This window comes from Manacus vitellinus, unplaced genomic scaffold (genome assembly GCF_001715985.3).
Source record: "Manacus vitellinus isolate BGI_N305 unplaced genomic scaffold, ASM171598v3 scaffold_3_pilon, whole genome shotgun sequence".
Taxonomy (NCBI): domain Eukaryota; kingdom Metazoa; phylum Chordata; class Aves; order Passeriformes; family Pipridae; genus Manacus; species Manacus vitellinus.
In genome coordinates this window covers 42,110,360-42,125,506 of record NW_021940535.1, presented here as the reverse complement: position 1 = coordinate 42,125,506, position 15,147 = coordinate 42,110,360, and the positions used below count along the sequence as shown (strand labels likewise).

Genomic DNA, 15,147 nt, shown 5'->3' with positions numbered 1-15,147 from the left:
CATACTTCAAGTCTGTTTTAGCATTTCATTGGCATATTTTTGAGTTTTATTTTAATGAGTTGCCGATTGATGTTATTGTTGGCTTTTGTATAAGAGGCACTAAAGTACTACCAGCAGGTGGGCACTAATAAATACTTTATATTGCTGAAGATTGTAACTATCAATACAAAACCTATTCCAATTATTGTGAGGAGGCTGAACCCACAAAGTCCAATGTCACTGAGGTTTATAATTCCATCCTCATCTAATGCTATTGTGCAGGTACATGTGTGATCTTTACAGGGAGTATCCACTTTCAGACACTGCACTGCCTCATCACAATAGGTTTCTGTCATTTAGTGATTTAAATTACATCCTTTTATTTTGTTAACTCCTTTAATAAGTGTTTTAAACTGCCACCTTCTGCTCTCTCTTTTTTGCACCTTCTCCCTCCTGCAGAGTCTCCTTGCAGACTTGCTAATTCTTCAGGGGTTTTCCTGACACCTTCCTCTCCGTCAGTCCTGTACAGTTAATCAAGGGAACCAGTGAGCATGCAGGGGTTAGCCTGAAGCAGAGTTAATCGGGTTGGCTTTGACTTAATTGTGCCTATTGTTATAGGAGAAATCAGCACGTAGTGCAGGGGGCCAGTGCTGCTGATTGCCTGAGAGGCTCAGCTTGCAATATGGTGTTACAATGTGGTGCACTGCCCCAGAGTTGCTTCTAGTTGGAAAGAAAGAGTTCTAACATTTTTAGCCTAGATAGACATGAAAGTAATAGCTTAAAAGTAGATAAGCTCATACCCTGGGTATTAAAATAAAGAGCAAATGAATAATACGCAGTGCATATACTGTTTTGGGCTGCTAAAGCTGCACGAGAACTGAAAATCAGTTGCAGCACATAGGTGTTTAACTATGAGCACTCTCTAGCACATCTGCACATCATCTAGCATAGCCATGTAGTAATAAAGAACTATAGGAAAGTCATGTGGAGTGACAAAAATCAGGGTCTGCAGACATCAAAAAAACCCATGCTTTTTTAAGGTCCAACACAACTTTATCACAGACTGCCACTGATGGTGGTTTGGATTTTTTTCCCACAATATATCAGAAAAACGAATACCATGTTTAAATGCTAAATTCTCACTGAAAGTGAACTCATGTTGCATGAAGAATAGTTGCATTCTTTCTCTGCTTTGATTGAAAAGCAAACTAAGAATAAGGGGGTTTGGACAAAGTAAATCTTTTGATTGTTGACTTGCAGGTGCTTAGATGACTACAGACCTTGGTATAGCTCTCCAGTTGTATCTCTTTGATGATGTTGATATTACAAAATGAGCTCTTACAGAGTAAAGACAGATCAAACCATTAAAAGCTAGCAAAAAGCAGTATAGACCCACACAAATTAGAAAAGGATAGAAATGGTTCAGCAGATGCTGTCAGATGAGCTGTCACCCAGTAGCATATCAACAGGAAATTTCCAGTTCAGGCTTATAGACCACTCTTTTAGGTCATATATTTTTCTAGTTCCTAAGTTCTTCTGTGTTAGTGTAATATCCAGAAGCCACAATGTCTTCAGCTATGTGTGAGGTACCTGTAATAGTGTGATAAATAGCTCATCTATGCCACAGGGTTGATGCATGTTCTCTTTTTATGATACTAATGATACATTGGTATCATTACAATATAATAAGGGGAAAAAATCTTATGATATTATTATTTTCCATTATTTAACATTGTTTTCCTAGCTAGGTATGAAGGAAATTAAATCTTTTTGAGGTTTTCCAGATGACAAGCTCCCAAATGGTATCAGGGCTCTCAGCATTCAAAGCAATGTATTGAAAAAAGTAAACCGTGCCTTAGTAAATGACTGGATTTTATCAAATTAATTCTAAAGTGAATTTATAGTTCCCTAAATAATTAAAAGAAATACTCCTAAAATTATTTACATTTACTTCTCATTGGTTTTATGTGACCACAGCTTTAAACTGAAATAAAACCTTTTTATTTCTCCTTGGATCTCTGTTTCATTTTATGTAAAACTCCAAATCCAGTGCTATTTTCACAGTCTTATATAAAAAAATTATTTTATTTAATCAATTTGTTTTTAACCTGTATTAAGAACATCCTACAGCTCTTAAGTCCTATCAAAATAAATTTTTTTTAATTTGAAACTGAATTGTTTCTCAGGAGGAAAGTTTGCTGTGTTCAAATTACGTGGAAGAATGGCACACATGACATTCCTGTTCATATTAGCTTTGTGCCTGAAGCTCTCATGATGGAGTCATTTACAATTTCACTTCTATGTTGATAAGCCATTATCTGTACACTGTTTTTATAACTGCAGGGTTTTGCACTTTGCCACAGACAAGTAGCACTAAGTTCACTTCAATCTATTTCCCTAATTTCTCTGTAATGCACCGTGACCTTTCCCAGGATGGTGTTTCTTTGTAGCAAGATGAAGAGGAAGGAAAATAAGAGTTTGCCCTTTCCAACTAATTGACCAATGTTTTGTTTTAAAGGTAGTGTTACCTTTTTAATCCAGTTGTTAAAGACATAATTTCTTTATTCCTTTGTTCTAGTGAATTCTACAGTAGTCTGGAACATTCCATAACTGCAGTCCAAAGCTTATTATGTAGAAATTACAAGTAAAGTTATATTCAGTCAGTTATTCAGTCACTATGCTTGCAAGTAATACCATTGGTAATGTTCGTTACAATATGGTGATAACAATTAAAATAATTGTTTATTAATTTCTTAAGTGTGTTTTAACATTTTAATCTTTAAAGGATGTCCTACAGGAGGGGGAGTTTTGCAAACCATATGTTAGGAAAGAATGAAAAAATCTTTTATTTGTAAGTAATTCGCTTTAAGAATAAAAGTTAAATAACACACTATGAATAAAAATGTAATGGGCTATAAGACAACTTTGAGGTTCTTGGGCTTTCATGAGGAAAACTTATTTTTGTGAAATGTTCTCAGGAAGATGTGTGATCTGGATTGCACAAGCAGCTATAAAGTGAGACTCAATGAGGAAATAAAGGCGCTTTGCATTTACTGATTCCGCACCCAAGCCATATGTTTTAACATGCATGAGGTTTGTTTTGCTATTTCAGGGCAGAGAAGCAGTAAAAGCAAATATTCACATATACACGCACAGCAGACTCCTAAATTCAGCTCTTTCTGAACATAAATTTGCTATCTTCCAAGTAGGAATGGAAGGTTCCCTGTGATGTGGCAGAAGCTGCAGCACATAAGGCATCATCGTACACTGGATAGAGAGACATTCTCAATACGTCAGACTTCTCTGTGCTCAATTGGAAAAGCTATTAAGCAGTGACTGCAGGGCAGTGTTTTTACTTTTTCCATGTCTTGGCTTGTTTATGTTAAATCAGACCACAGGAGGTCTGTTGCGTTTCTCTGGCAGTTATTGCAAGGCTTGCTGTGGCAAATTCTATTTATGACACTTGCTGTATCCTAGGTGCAGTGCATCTTGGCAGACAATCTGGAAAATTTCCCATCTTTGTACTTGCAGAATATAATATCTCAGTAATGGTGTGACTGTGGTGACTCACTGCGAAGGTCCTAGGTTCAACTACCACAGTAGCCAAAAAATCTAGACACATTTTTAATTGCTGGCATGACATTTGAAGTATTTGCTTCACCACTGGATGTAAAATATTAAATTGAAACTCCTTCTGTTTTGGCTAGAATATATTAAAATTAAAGATAAAATCCAAGAGCTGCATTTCAGAGGTATAGGATAATGGCTGCTGGCCAGCATTTTTTTACCAATGTGATGATCACGTCTATTAAGTGGAAATAATCTTACATATGTGTGTTTTGGTACTGCAGCTATTCTCATTGACGTGTGCACTGTCAAACATGCAATTATCCTACATTAATAACATATTGGTGATGACGGAGATCTAGGATTCTGTTATGGCTCTGCACAAATGTAAACATGTTGTCAAAAATCATTTATCCGTACACTAAATGCCATTTTTTATTCCATTGTAAAGTCTCACTTCAAAACTGGTGACCAATTCTTCTTTAGGCAAAAGTATATCTTCCTTGTAAAATCAGAGACCATTGCAACCTTTTGGGAACTTATTTCATATTAACTTAGGGAATCTTAGTTTATAAGAACTCATGCAGTTTATTTACAGAGTGTGTAAAACAAAGTGACAGTGAATGGTTGAGCTATGGTGAATAACTTTCTTGTGGGGTTTTTAGAGTCTTCTGTTCCTTTTGTTTTTACAACCTGCATTTCATGGTCAAGCAGGGGGAAATTATTCTGTCTATTTATAAAACAAAGCAAGTTAGGGCCTCAGGACCCTATTGAGTGAGAATGATGATTATATAGATGGCCATCAAAGGCCCAGTGCTCGTATGACTGCTGGGTGAATAATAAGACTTCTGTGGGGGTTTTGGTGTCTTGCCTTTATGCTGGGTTGCTGATGTGGTTTGATAAATGTGTAGAGCTAGAGGATCCATGGGATAATTGGCACAACCTCCACAGATCTCTGGGAGGTTGCCTGGAGCATCTGCCCATAAGGCATGGCTCTCAAGCTTGAGAGCCCCAGCTCTGGCAATGCCACAGACTTATTTGCCACCTTGACATTAGTTTCCATGTAGTGACAGAGTACATGGGTCCACTCAGTTGCTCTATGAAAGCTGCATCAGCTTGGACGCATGGACTAACCTTTTCCTGGCATCTCTTTTTTTTTGGTGCCATATCACATTTCCTAATTCTCATGCTGTTTCACATGTCTGTCATTGGCATGGCAGAGTTGACAGCTGCTACATGATGGCAAAGCAAATGCATCCTAGCCTCCTTGCAGTCCTCCCACTTGTGACTCACATCATTTTTCTAAAGGAGAGTATAAGGACTTTAAGGACAAAGAACTTCTTTCAGCGCTTTGGGAGGCTTTTTCTTTCTTGTGATAAGAACTAGCAGAAGAATACATTTTGCAGTAGGAGACGTAGCTGCTTTATAAGACCGATACCTATGGACTACCATAATTAATGTGTGAGTCTGGAAATGGTAAGAGAAGACAAAAGAAGTGAAAGGGAGCTCAGTCTTGTACTTCCCAGCTGCTGATGCCGGTGACTTCAGTAACGAATGCCGATCATGCCAGAAATGCAAACAGCATGTGGACGGGTTTGTTTCCATTGTAAAGAGATAGCATACTTAATTAATTTCATGAGGCCTCTGGGCTGCTGTTGACAAAATGTGCTTACACCACAAAGTTAGGTTTCGGGTTAAGGATAGGGTTAGGGAAGGTTCAACGTGCTGATCCCTAGACTCAAATTACCTTTAACATTTTCTTTAATGATACAGATGCACTAGTTCTGCTTAATTACACTTTGCTGTCTCAAGCAGTCTTCCCCTTGCTTCACTGAAAGTTTTACTACAATGCTTTATTCTGATTATGAAAATTAATGTACTTGTACTATCTTTTAATTTGCACAAGTAAAGTCTCCTTTTTTCAAAATGTCAACCACATTATATAGTAGAAGTTTATAGTAGGAAGTCATGACTTTCAAAGTCTAAAATATTCCAGTGTGTAGTGTTATAATGTAAAGGCAATATAGTAAAAAGCAGTATTTTACTGACCTGATGGAAATCAACACAAAATTATTTTTTAAAATATTTAGCAGTTGAAATTATTTCCTAAATTTTACTTCTAATCCGGTTGACATTTTGAAAAAAGGAGATATTTTTCATGATCATTGTACAGGCTTCCCCCCACTCTTTTTCTTGTGTGCTTTTCTGTGCATCTTCCAAGTTCCTGGGTGGGGGGAAACTTGTACAATGGTCATGAAAGCCTGAAAACACACATTTTGTTTCCTAGTACTTGAGGTTTTGAACTTGGTTGAAGGAGAACGTATATAAGGTGTCTTCCCTTTTACTGTTAGGTTGGGGCAGCCCTGCTTTCAGGACACTGAGTTGTGTCCACAGTAGCCCTGGGCTTTTACCTCTGTTGCCTATGCCCTGCAGAGCTGAGAGTGCCCCAGTTCCCCATGCAGAGGCATGAGCAGTGTCTGAGGGGTTTCACTCTTACTTGGCCACCCCAGGAGTGGGGTCAGGGGGGGCTGTGCCAAGCACACACTTCTGCTGACTTCACTGGAGTTGAGCTGATGTCCTTCAGGGTTGAGCTGTCCCTGATGCTGCACTGTGAGTTACTGACACCAGGGATATGATGAAAGCCGATAAAATTGTCTCTGTGGCAGACAGTGGGATGTTTAGCAAAATATACCCACGTTTATTTCCAGAGACCACTTCTGCACTGCAGAGTTTGCTAATGTGTTGCCTTAGAAAGCTCAGCTGTAGCATAGCACGTGCTCCATGGGTTTTGTCTTTCATTGCCTTTTCTACAGAGCTCCCGATTTTACTCGTGTGTTGCAGAGGCATGGGGCTGTTATGGGAGACAGGTTGAATTTGATGAAGAAATAAACTAAGAGAGTTAAACTGTGTGAAGTCTCTAAGGAATGAGAAGCCATTGGCCATCTTAATTCTGAGAATAGGTATGATTTAGTACCAGCTAATTAGGGATACAACTGGCAGCCAGAAGGAATGTGGCTGCATATGAAAATCATAGCTTTAAAAGACTAAGAAAATATGCTGAATGTAGGTGTGAAATTACCAAGAATTTATTTGAACACAATTTAACATCATCTAAGAAATAATCCACAGACAGCACAGGACTTAAAACTGCTTAAATTTGTACATGCTCTACACCATTTTTTTCATTAGTGAATTTGTACTTTCCCCCTCCTGGACCTGGCAAAGATTGGGGCTTAGAAAATTAGTAAAATAAAAATTCAGAGAACAACCAGAAGGTATCAGGATGGTGATTCACCTTGCTAGGAAATTGAATTCTCTTAAGGGAAAAAAATAAAAAAAATGTATTTCACATCTCTACACATAAAAATATTGTTGGATTATTTTTTTAAACCTACTAGGTGAAAAAAAAATCACCATTTCTGAAAAGTGCCATTTGATACTTATGAAGATATTAAAAGCAATTTCTTAAGTAAAACAAGAAAGTAAACATTCAAGATATTTTTACAGAAATAATATTTTCATTTAAAGTCAAAATGATGGATTCCCTTACTACCTTCTTTCAGCTTTTCCTGCAAATTGTATGTAAATGAATGCAAATAAGCAGTCCTCACTACTAAGTTGCTTAGAAGTATAAAAATGCATAAAATTAAGATGTTCAGACAGAGCTGTGCATCTCATTTATGTAAAGAATTTTTAAATTTAAATATTTCAACTAAAAGTGTTGTTGTTTCAGGTCATAAAATGGTTTTTTTCTGCGTTACAGAGAAAGTGCATAGAAATTTTGTTACCTTCTGAAGACCTGGTAGTGTATGTGGGAGTTGGTCCTGTGTCAGCCAACCTAATAAAAAAACCAAAAAAATCTAGGAAATAACTAAAAGGTCAGTACTGCAATTTTGAACATTTTCCACCAAAGTGTGGACTAAGTTCCACAACTTTCATGACCTGATTTTCTCTGTCTGTTTAGTCAACAATTCTGCAGTGGCTAAACCTGAAACCTAGTGGAAAAGCAACCTTGAATGTCAGAACCACAGAAAATTTTTTAGTTCAAAAACTGCTTAAAACCTGGTGCTACAGCCAGCAGACTCCCCACTTGACTCTAATGGTGCTATGCATCATAAGAAAGGAAAATTCTCCTTGATTTTCAATAAGATACCAGGCTTGAGTAATGCCTGTGGTGCCGTAAGGGATTAACGATCTCTGTGCTATTTATAACCAGGCAAACTAAATTGCAATTTTTTGTAGAATTATTGGAGTTTTATTGTGCTGCCTGTCCAAATTCAGCAAGTAGGGCTCATTAGTGTGTAAAACGGAGTTAATTTATACTGAGTATCCCCCATCTTCGGATAGGTGGCTCTATGTAAATCATCTATTCTGGTCATTAATTTTGACTGTTTGCATTTCCTTTGCTGTGTGAGCATAAGTATGAAATATTAACTAAACTTCCCTGGCAAAAGTGCCCCCTTATGCCTCGTACTTGATGTGGAAAACATTTGCTCTTCTTGCAGAGCTCTCATGTAATCGAAGGGTGAGAGCTGTACTATGCAGCTTAAACACCTAATGATAATTGGCATTTAAAACAAATTTCCGTAGCTCTAGAAACAGGAAACCAAGGTATCTCTAGAAAGCCATTCAATGAATACTTCCGAAATATTGGGAAAAGTGTAGTGAATCTTTCAATGGTTGATTCCATCATGATTGATCTTAGAGTTTTTTGAAGTAATTGATGGTATTTCTTTAGTTCAGTCTGTTAGTGCAAATAATTATTAATCAATATGCACTCAGCTCTTACTTTAGAGGATAATTTTAACACATGATTTATTCTGAACATTTCAATTGAACTACCTTTACAAGGAGAAAATCAATTGGCTAGTGGTCTAAAGCACTTTAATTATCTGATGAGCTATATTCTGTATTAGGCTTATTTGAGTTAGGGGATTTTTTTGTACATTGTCCCATAGTGATAAAACCCTTCTGCTGGGCTCTACTTTTCTATCCTCAGATATACACTAGTTCTCTATTTCAGGTTATTTTGTCTTAGAAATTTTCAGTTCAGTACTGCAGACGTGATAGGATTAAACCCTAACTTGGGAAATTAAATAACATGCAAAATGGAACAAAAATAGAGTTTTTTCCACATGAGAAAACAGTTGGTTGGGTTGTTTTTTGTGAATGTGTCAGCACATTTGTAATTTCTTTGGATGTTTTCTCATTCATCGTAAGCATAGCAGTGGAAAATTACAGTTAATTTGAAATGATAACGTGATGCCAGAACTTAGGCAGAGGTTTGAAATATTATAGGACAAAAGGTGAAATCATTAATTCATTTGCAGTGAATATTAAATTCCTGAAATATGCATTGCTCTCTCATTATGTTTATATTTACGTGTTTTAATATGCCTGTAAATATTATTGAGAGTCTGCAGCAGCATTTGTGCCGTGTCCATGAGCATGTCAATACAGCCTTTCAAAGTAATTTGCACTTGGACTGAGGCAAAAGGTTACGGAGCCATCTGTCATCATGAAAAATCATTAGAATAAAGAGTGTGGTACAATTTCACTCATGTTCAGGATATGTTGTGTTTCAACTGCACCAGTACAAACACTTCTCTCAGATGCCCTTCATAGACCTAACAGGGAAACTTGAAAAGAGTGTTGTACCCAAATAGATCAAATGTCAGTGGATTCACACCAAACAAGACTTCAACCTACAGACAGTCTGGTGGCAGCTCTTTTGGATCTGGCTTGGGTTGCCCTGGAAGCTCAAGAATAAGAGTTTCTGCCTCTAATAATAAAAGGAGTTGATGTTCTTGAAGTGGCCTGAAGTTAATGTTTGGCTATATATCCGTTCTTTATTGCATTTCTTATATTTCTTCCAAATTAGACAATCATAAACATCCAGTGTTCTATTTAATGAGATTATAGTAATTGTTTCTGAGCTCTCATGGCTTTCCATAATACTGCAAGAGATGAATCAGTTTTTCCTTTGGAATAATACAGGAAATATTTATTATGTTTTTATACTGAAAAAGCTATATATCTTCAAAGTAGGAAAGTTTAGATCTTAGGGCTGTATTTTGGTGGAAACATTCCTTAAGAAGATTCCTTGGAGGATGTACTTGTAAGATTTTTAAAGAGTCAAATAATAAAGAGACAGCACTACAGTCTGAGGACCCAATTACAGAAACACTTGTACATATGTTTACTTTTAAGTCATTAAGTACTGTGCATATGGAAAACATCATGTCCTTCATTCCTGAGCCTTGATATTCAAATGTAAGTGTTGTAGAAACAGGGCTTTTGAACCTTATCCTGTTAGTTGCCAAGTGCCTTATTTGCTGTCTGAGCTAGTGGGAGATCTGCCTGCTCGATAGCTTGTAGCTCTGTTATCCAGAAAACCAGAAAGGAAGGAGTGGGTTTGCTTTAGGGTGTAAAAATATATTTTACTTGATGTTAATTCCTACAGCTGACTACACAACTGGCTCTGAGTGACCTCCCAGAGGATGTCTTAGAAGGAATGTTATGGTGGTGCGTATTTTCCTGCTAAGAGGCTGTGACTGATGATCCTACTCTAAATTATGTTTTGGATGAGGCAGATAGAAGCAATAACAATGTGCATATTAGAATAAATCTTCACTCATTTCAAGTGGGTAATTAAAGTTGTCAGTGACTTGATTTGGGATCAAGATTTCTATAGGAGCAAGGGAAGGGTCAGTCTTTAGATATATTTGCTGCTCTTGTTTGGTGTCTGAGAGTCTGTCTGCTATCTCCCCTTCTACAGAAATAGCAACTCTTTTGTTTTCCTACGATGCTTGTTTATCCTATGATGCTTGTAATCTGAACTTTTGCATTAGTATATCTACCTAAAGTTATTAATGAGAATACTGACCTGGTTCAAATCAATCGGATTTTTTTTCCCTTTCAGTTCAGTTAATAGCCTTTCTATTTTTCACTCAATACCCTTTTTTAAGAACAGCTTTTAAAAACCTGGGATTGGAAGTAGTGCTATATCCTCTGCCTTATGAAAAAACAGATGAAGAAGATGTGTTCATGTAGCCAATCAATAGTTTTTTAACTTGGCTGTTTTAACTTTATATCTTTTGGAGGTGATTATCTCCAAAACCAGATAGTCTGTCTAATGGATATAGTAAAGGTGATCTCTTTTAGGTTATTTAGTTCAATTTCCAACAGAAGTGAACTATTCAGGAAGTGTATTTAGAAGAGTCTATTTTTAAAGACTTCTAAGGCTAGAACAAAGGACAGAAGATCATGATGATATGCTGGTAGGGCTGCCACACACAGAAGTACAATAGCAAGCACCTCTGACTGTGGAGGAACTGTCGAAGCACTGTAAAATGTAGTTGCTATGTGTGAAAGATCAAGCAGGTTAACTCCTGGGATTTTTTTCTATCAAGATACTTTCTTCCTTCCATTCTATTGCCTGCTGTCTTCAGAGCACAGTGATATTGAGGCTCTGCAGATTTAAAACATCTGTCTTTCCATCTCCAGTGCACTACAGAAGGATAGCTCTCAATTTAGTAATAAAAAATTTAGCTGCATGTTAGACTGCCTTTGTTTTTAGGAATTTTTATCCTCCTTGAGGCTACAGGCTAGGTAGGTATCCCAGTATTTTCTATAATGTAACCCTATTGTTCATTTTTTAAAAAGAATATTTGTAGCCATTGTTACGGAATCCAGATGTATTTAATTTAATCAGGATTAGGGGCCTAAATTATTTCGTATTGCGCAATTTAGTGTTTTCTTATGTGTCTGAATTCTGTTCTTGAGATCTATGAAAACAATAGCAGGCTTGGTGTTGTAAGGAAAGAGTTCACAGTGCTATATTAAAATGAATTTGGAAATAGATTCATTTTATTAATTTTAAATAATTGATAATGCACTTATATAAAACACTGGAATTTTCATATTGCAATCAATTTGATTAATTTGGTTCATTGGGTACAAATAAGTATGAACTAAAAATGCACATACACAATGTTGTATGTAGAAGTAGGTTTTAAAATCAGGTCTTGAGAATAAATGATAAAGTTTATGTTTTCAGGTTATACAAGGCAAATATAATTATAATGTCTTTATTGGTAGTCACCACAGGCTTAAGCTTTCAGGTTTGAACTCACATAAAACTGTCTTATTTTATGAGCTATGTCATGTTCGTGTTGGATAACTGGCTAGAAGATAAGTCTGTACTTAATACAAATGTCTGAGTTGATGATGTTTGATATAATTTCTATAGAAAGTCTAATTTTGTTGTGAGCAAAAGAGCAGTTTTATGGACAGCTTTAGTTGTAGGCATGATTACTATCCCTCATCATTGCATATATTCTCAGTAATATTTTTGCATTTTGCACCTTATTTAGTATTTGAGGATTTTATTTTTATTTTCATTTTATGCTTACTCACAGTGTACTGTTGTGCTAAAGTTTGGAGGATTCTGTTGTTTATAGCCATTTTCATAATGGTAGAATCATAGAACACTTTGTGTTGGGAGGGGTAGCCCACAGCCCCCACAGTGAGCAGTGACATCTTCAACTCGATCTGGTTGCACAGAGCCTTCTCTTCCCCAGGCTGAATGACCCCACCTCTCTCAGCTTGTCTTCATAGGAGATGTGCTCCAGACTTCTGATCATCTTCATGGCCCTCCTCTGGATTTGCTCCAATGGATCCATGCTCTTCTTATGTTGAGTGCCCCAGAGCTGGGTGCAGTACTGCCAGTGGGGATCTCATGAGAGTGGAGTAGAGGGGGAGAATCACCTTTGAGAACTCTGTTGAGGACTAATTAATGCTCTCTGCTGAGAATAAATTCTGAGGTATCCAGTAAAAGCAAGTTTCTGAGGAGCAGGTCTCAGATCTTTGTTTAGATCTGAGGTGTCTGGTGGTGTTGAAAAAGGAGGAAGGAGCTCACTATGTCTGGTGATCGTTCAGTATAAAGGCAGTTAGAGATGACTCCTTCCCGTTGTGTTTTAGGAGGACAGGACCAGAGACTCATGGCTTTTTTTAGAAGAGTTCTCCTTGTCCTTCATTAACTGGATGTAGCATGAACCACTCTCATAACTGATTAGCATGGTATGCTATTCATAAATAACATGCAATTAGCATATGTTAATAATAAGCAATATTCAGCTAAAATGTCAGCATCCAAGCAGCTTAAACAACAGCTGTTTGAGCAAAACATGCAGTACACATTATATCCCTGTTTTACAGAAAATCGTTTAACCAAAAATCTTGGTTAACCAAAGTTTGCTTATCTGTCTCAGGGTTGTACAGCACACAGACACAAGTCAGCTTCGCCTAGCATAGTCCCTGTAAAACTGGCATTTAAGCCAGCTGGCATCTTTCTGCTGTATTCTGGGATTGAGAACATGAAACGCAGTTTGTTTGGAAGGAAAGAAATCCAGTGAGCCTTGGAAAAGCTGAGAAAATCTCTTCCTTTCTGATAAAATAAATGAGATTTTAGCTGAAGGTTTTGGTGGTCCCTCAAGACATTTAACTAAGCACGAAGATGGAGGTGTAGAAATGTGTCACTAAGGCATATCTGCAACTCCCTATATATGATGCATGTATATGTTTCCATATAAATACTGATATGTGGGTGAAAATAACATGAGAAACTACGAATACATTTCTAAATATAATATTCTGCCAGAATATTAAGTCCCTTTTTCAAGAAGACGATAAGCTTCTTTGCACTAATAATTTATTTAAAAATTTGATAACTAAGTCTGCTTCATGTTTGTGGCTGTGTGTGAACTGCTTGTTTTTTGTAGAGCCTGTTTTTAAAAGTTAATTTTTGTTTCTGATTTAAGACCTTCTTCCTCTGTACTGGTCAGTGTCCAGAATATTATTTGTTTGTTCTCATTGCTCAGGCCATGCTTCTGTGGACTGATAGCTCTTTTGCAGTCAATAAAACAATTCCTTTTCTTAGTAAGCCTATTTTTCCCACTATTGCCTTGACTAGAAGAATGGATTTGCTTCATTGTATTAGAGAGAATATTTTCTGACAGCTTTTGAGTACAGATCATTAAAAAATTACCAGTTTGAAATGTTGACTTTTGTCTCTTTTTTGTCTCAAAAATAGCTTATTATATCTTTCAGCTTTCTAAATAATTAAATTTCCTTGAAAACTCATGCATATTCTGTGTTGGATAGAACAGGTTGTAATTAAGCAGACTTATTAATGATTTTGTTGTTGATAAATTTGGGCACAACTCCACTCTTGCAGATACCAATTGACTTTATTGGTCAGATCTTTCTCCTCAGTGAAAGACTGATCAGTGAAAAACAGTGTGTACTGTTGACTGTTTTACAGTGCTGTAAAACCAGAGTAGCAGAATAGAAAACTGTGCCAAAATCATGTGTTTGCTCTATGAATAGTAGAAGATTTATGGCATTTTTAACTGCCCATTCCTTTACATTTAACGGCTCCTGTTCTGTAAATGATGAGTTAGACAAGTGCTTTGTTTTCACATTGACATCTGATTTAGGAAATTATTCTATTTACTCTTTTGGAATAAAACAGGAACTTTATATACTCTGGAGTGTGTCCAAGTCCAAGCCGTGGTAAAACCAAGGACAACATTCTGTTTAGGAATTGTCTCTGTTGAGCAAAGGACATTTTGGGATGTTTTATCATAACTATCAGTAGCAGAAAAGAGCTGTTTCCCAGCTGTGTTCTTAATAGTAAGCTCTTAATAATGCATTTCCAAGTAAATCCAGTGAATTTTGTTGTTTTATTTTTATCCGTTGGCTACCTAAATCCACCAGATATTTGCATTTTAAATTATTTTATTTTTGTTCTCCTTATCCCATACCTATCCTTTCTTCACTTCGTTTATCTGTATGAAGATCTTCCTGGTCAATAGTTGAAATAACTGAGTGGTGTTTTCCTGTGACTGTTTCAGTGACAATATTTTGTAAAATAGCATGGCTGCTAATTTTGGTGCAGTGACATCCCTCAGTTCTATCTCATAGTTTTAGGAGGAAGTAACCCAGCCCAAATAACTTCACTAGAGTTTTGCCTGTTACCTTATTCAAGCCTAAAATTACGCTCCCCTAAAAAAATAGATGTAAGAAACTGCAAAGCTTTCAGCCCCTCAGATTTACATTTTTGTTTCTTGCATTTCTGACAAGATAGATCCAGGCTATAAACCAGAACACTTAATTATTTTTGAAAGGAAAGCTTTTTTGCAGCAGAAATGTGAGCTATGAGTAGAAGTACACGCTCATCATGCAGATTAAAAAAGTAACCAGAGCTTCATTGTAACACATGGGGCAATTCTTCCGTCCTTAACCTTCAGTGTTGAATGCTGATATAGAAGTTAGTCATTCCTTAGCTGTTTACCCAGTAGAGAAAGATGGTCTGAATTTTTCTTCCCTAGCAGCCTCTTTTCTCTCCATTAAGGGCAGCTTGTTAAGGAACCTGAATTGCCTGACCTCAGTCACACATGTTTGGGCTTCTGCATCATGCTCTCCTTATCCCAAGGCAGTAAAAGTGTTAGTGTAGCTCAAGGCAGAAGTGTAAATACCCTGGCTGTATCACTGTGAGGGCAGAGAGAGGCTATCACAGTACCTCTGATGGTCAGTCAA

General features: G+C 36.8%; 1 protein-coding gene and 1 long non-coding RNA gene across 12 annotated transcripts in view; both read left to right on the top strand.

Moving 5' to 3' along the window:
* PARD3 (par-3 family cell polarity regulator) overlaps window positions 1–15,147 on the top strand; it is a 432,225-nt gene that overhangs the window by 369,054 nt on the left and 48,024 nt on the right. The gene's annotated exons all lie outside the window — the stretch shown is intronic.
* On the top strand, window positions 6,371–7,398 carry LOC115307661. The gene is made up of 2 exons (XR_003916004.1): window positions 6,371–6,506; window positions 7,310–7,398. It is a non-coding gene; the product is annotated as an uncharacterized LOC115307661 (long non-coding RNA).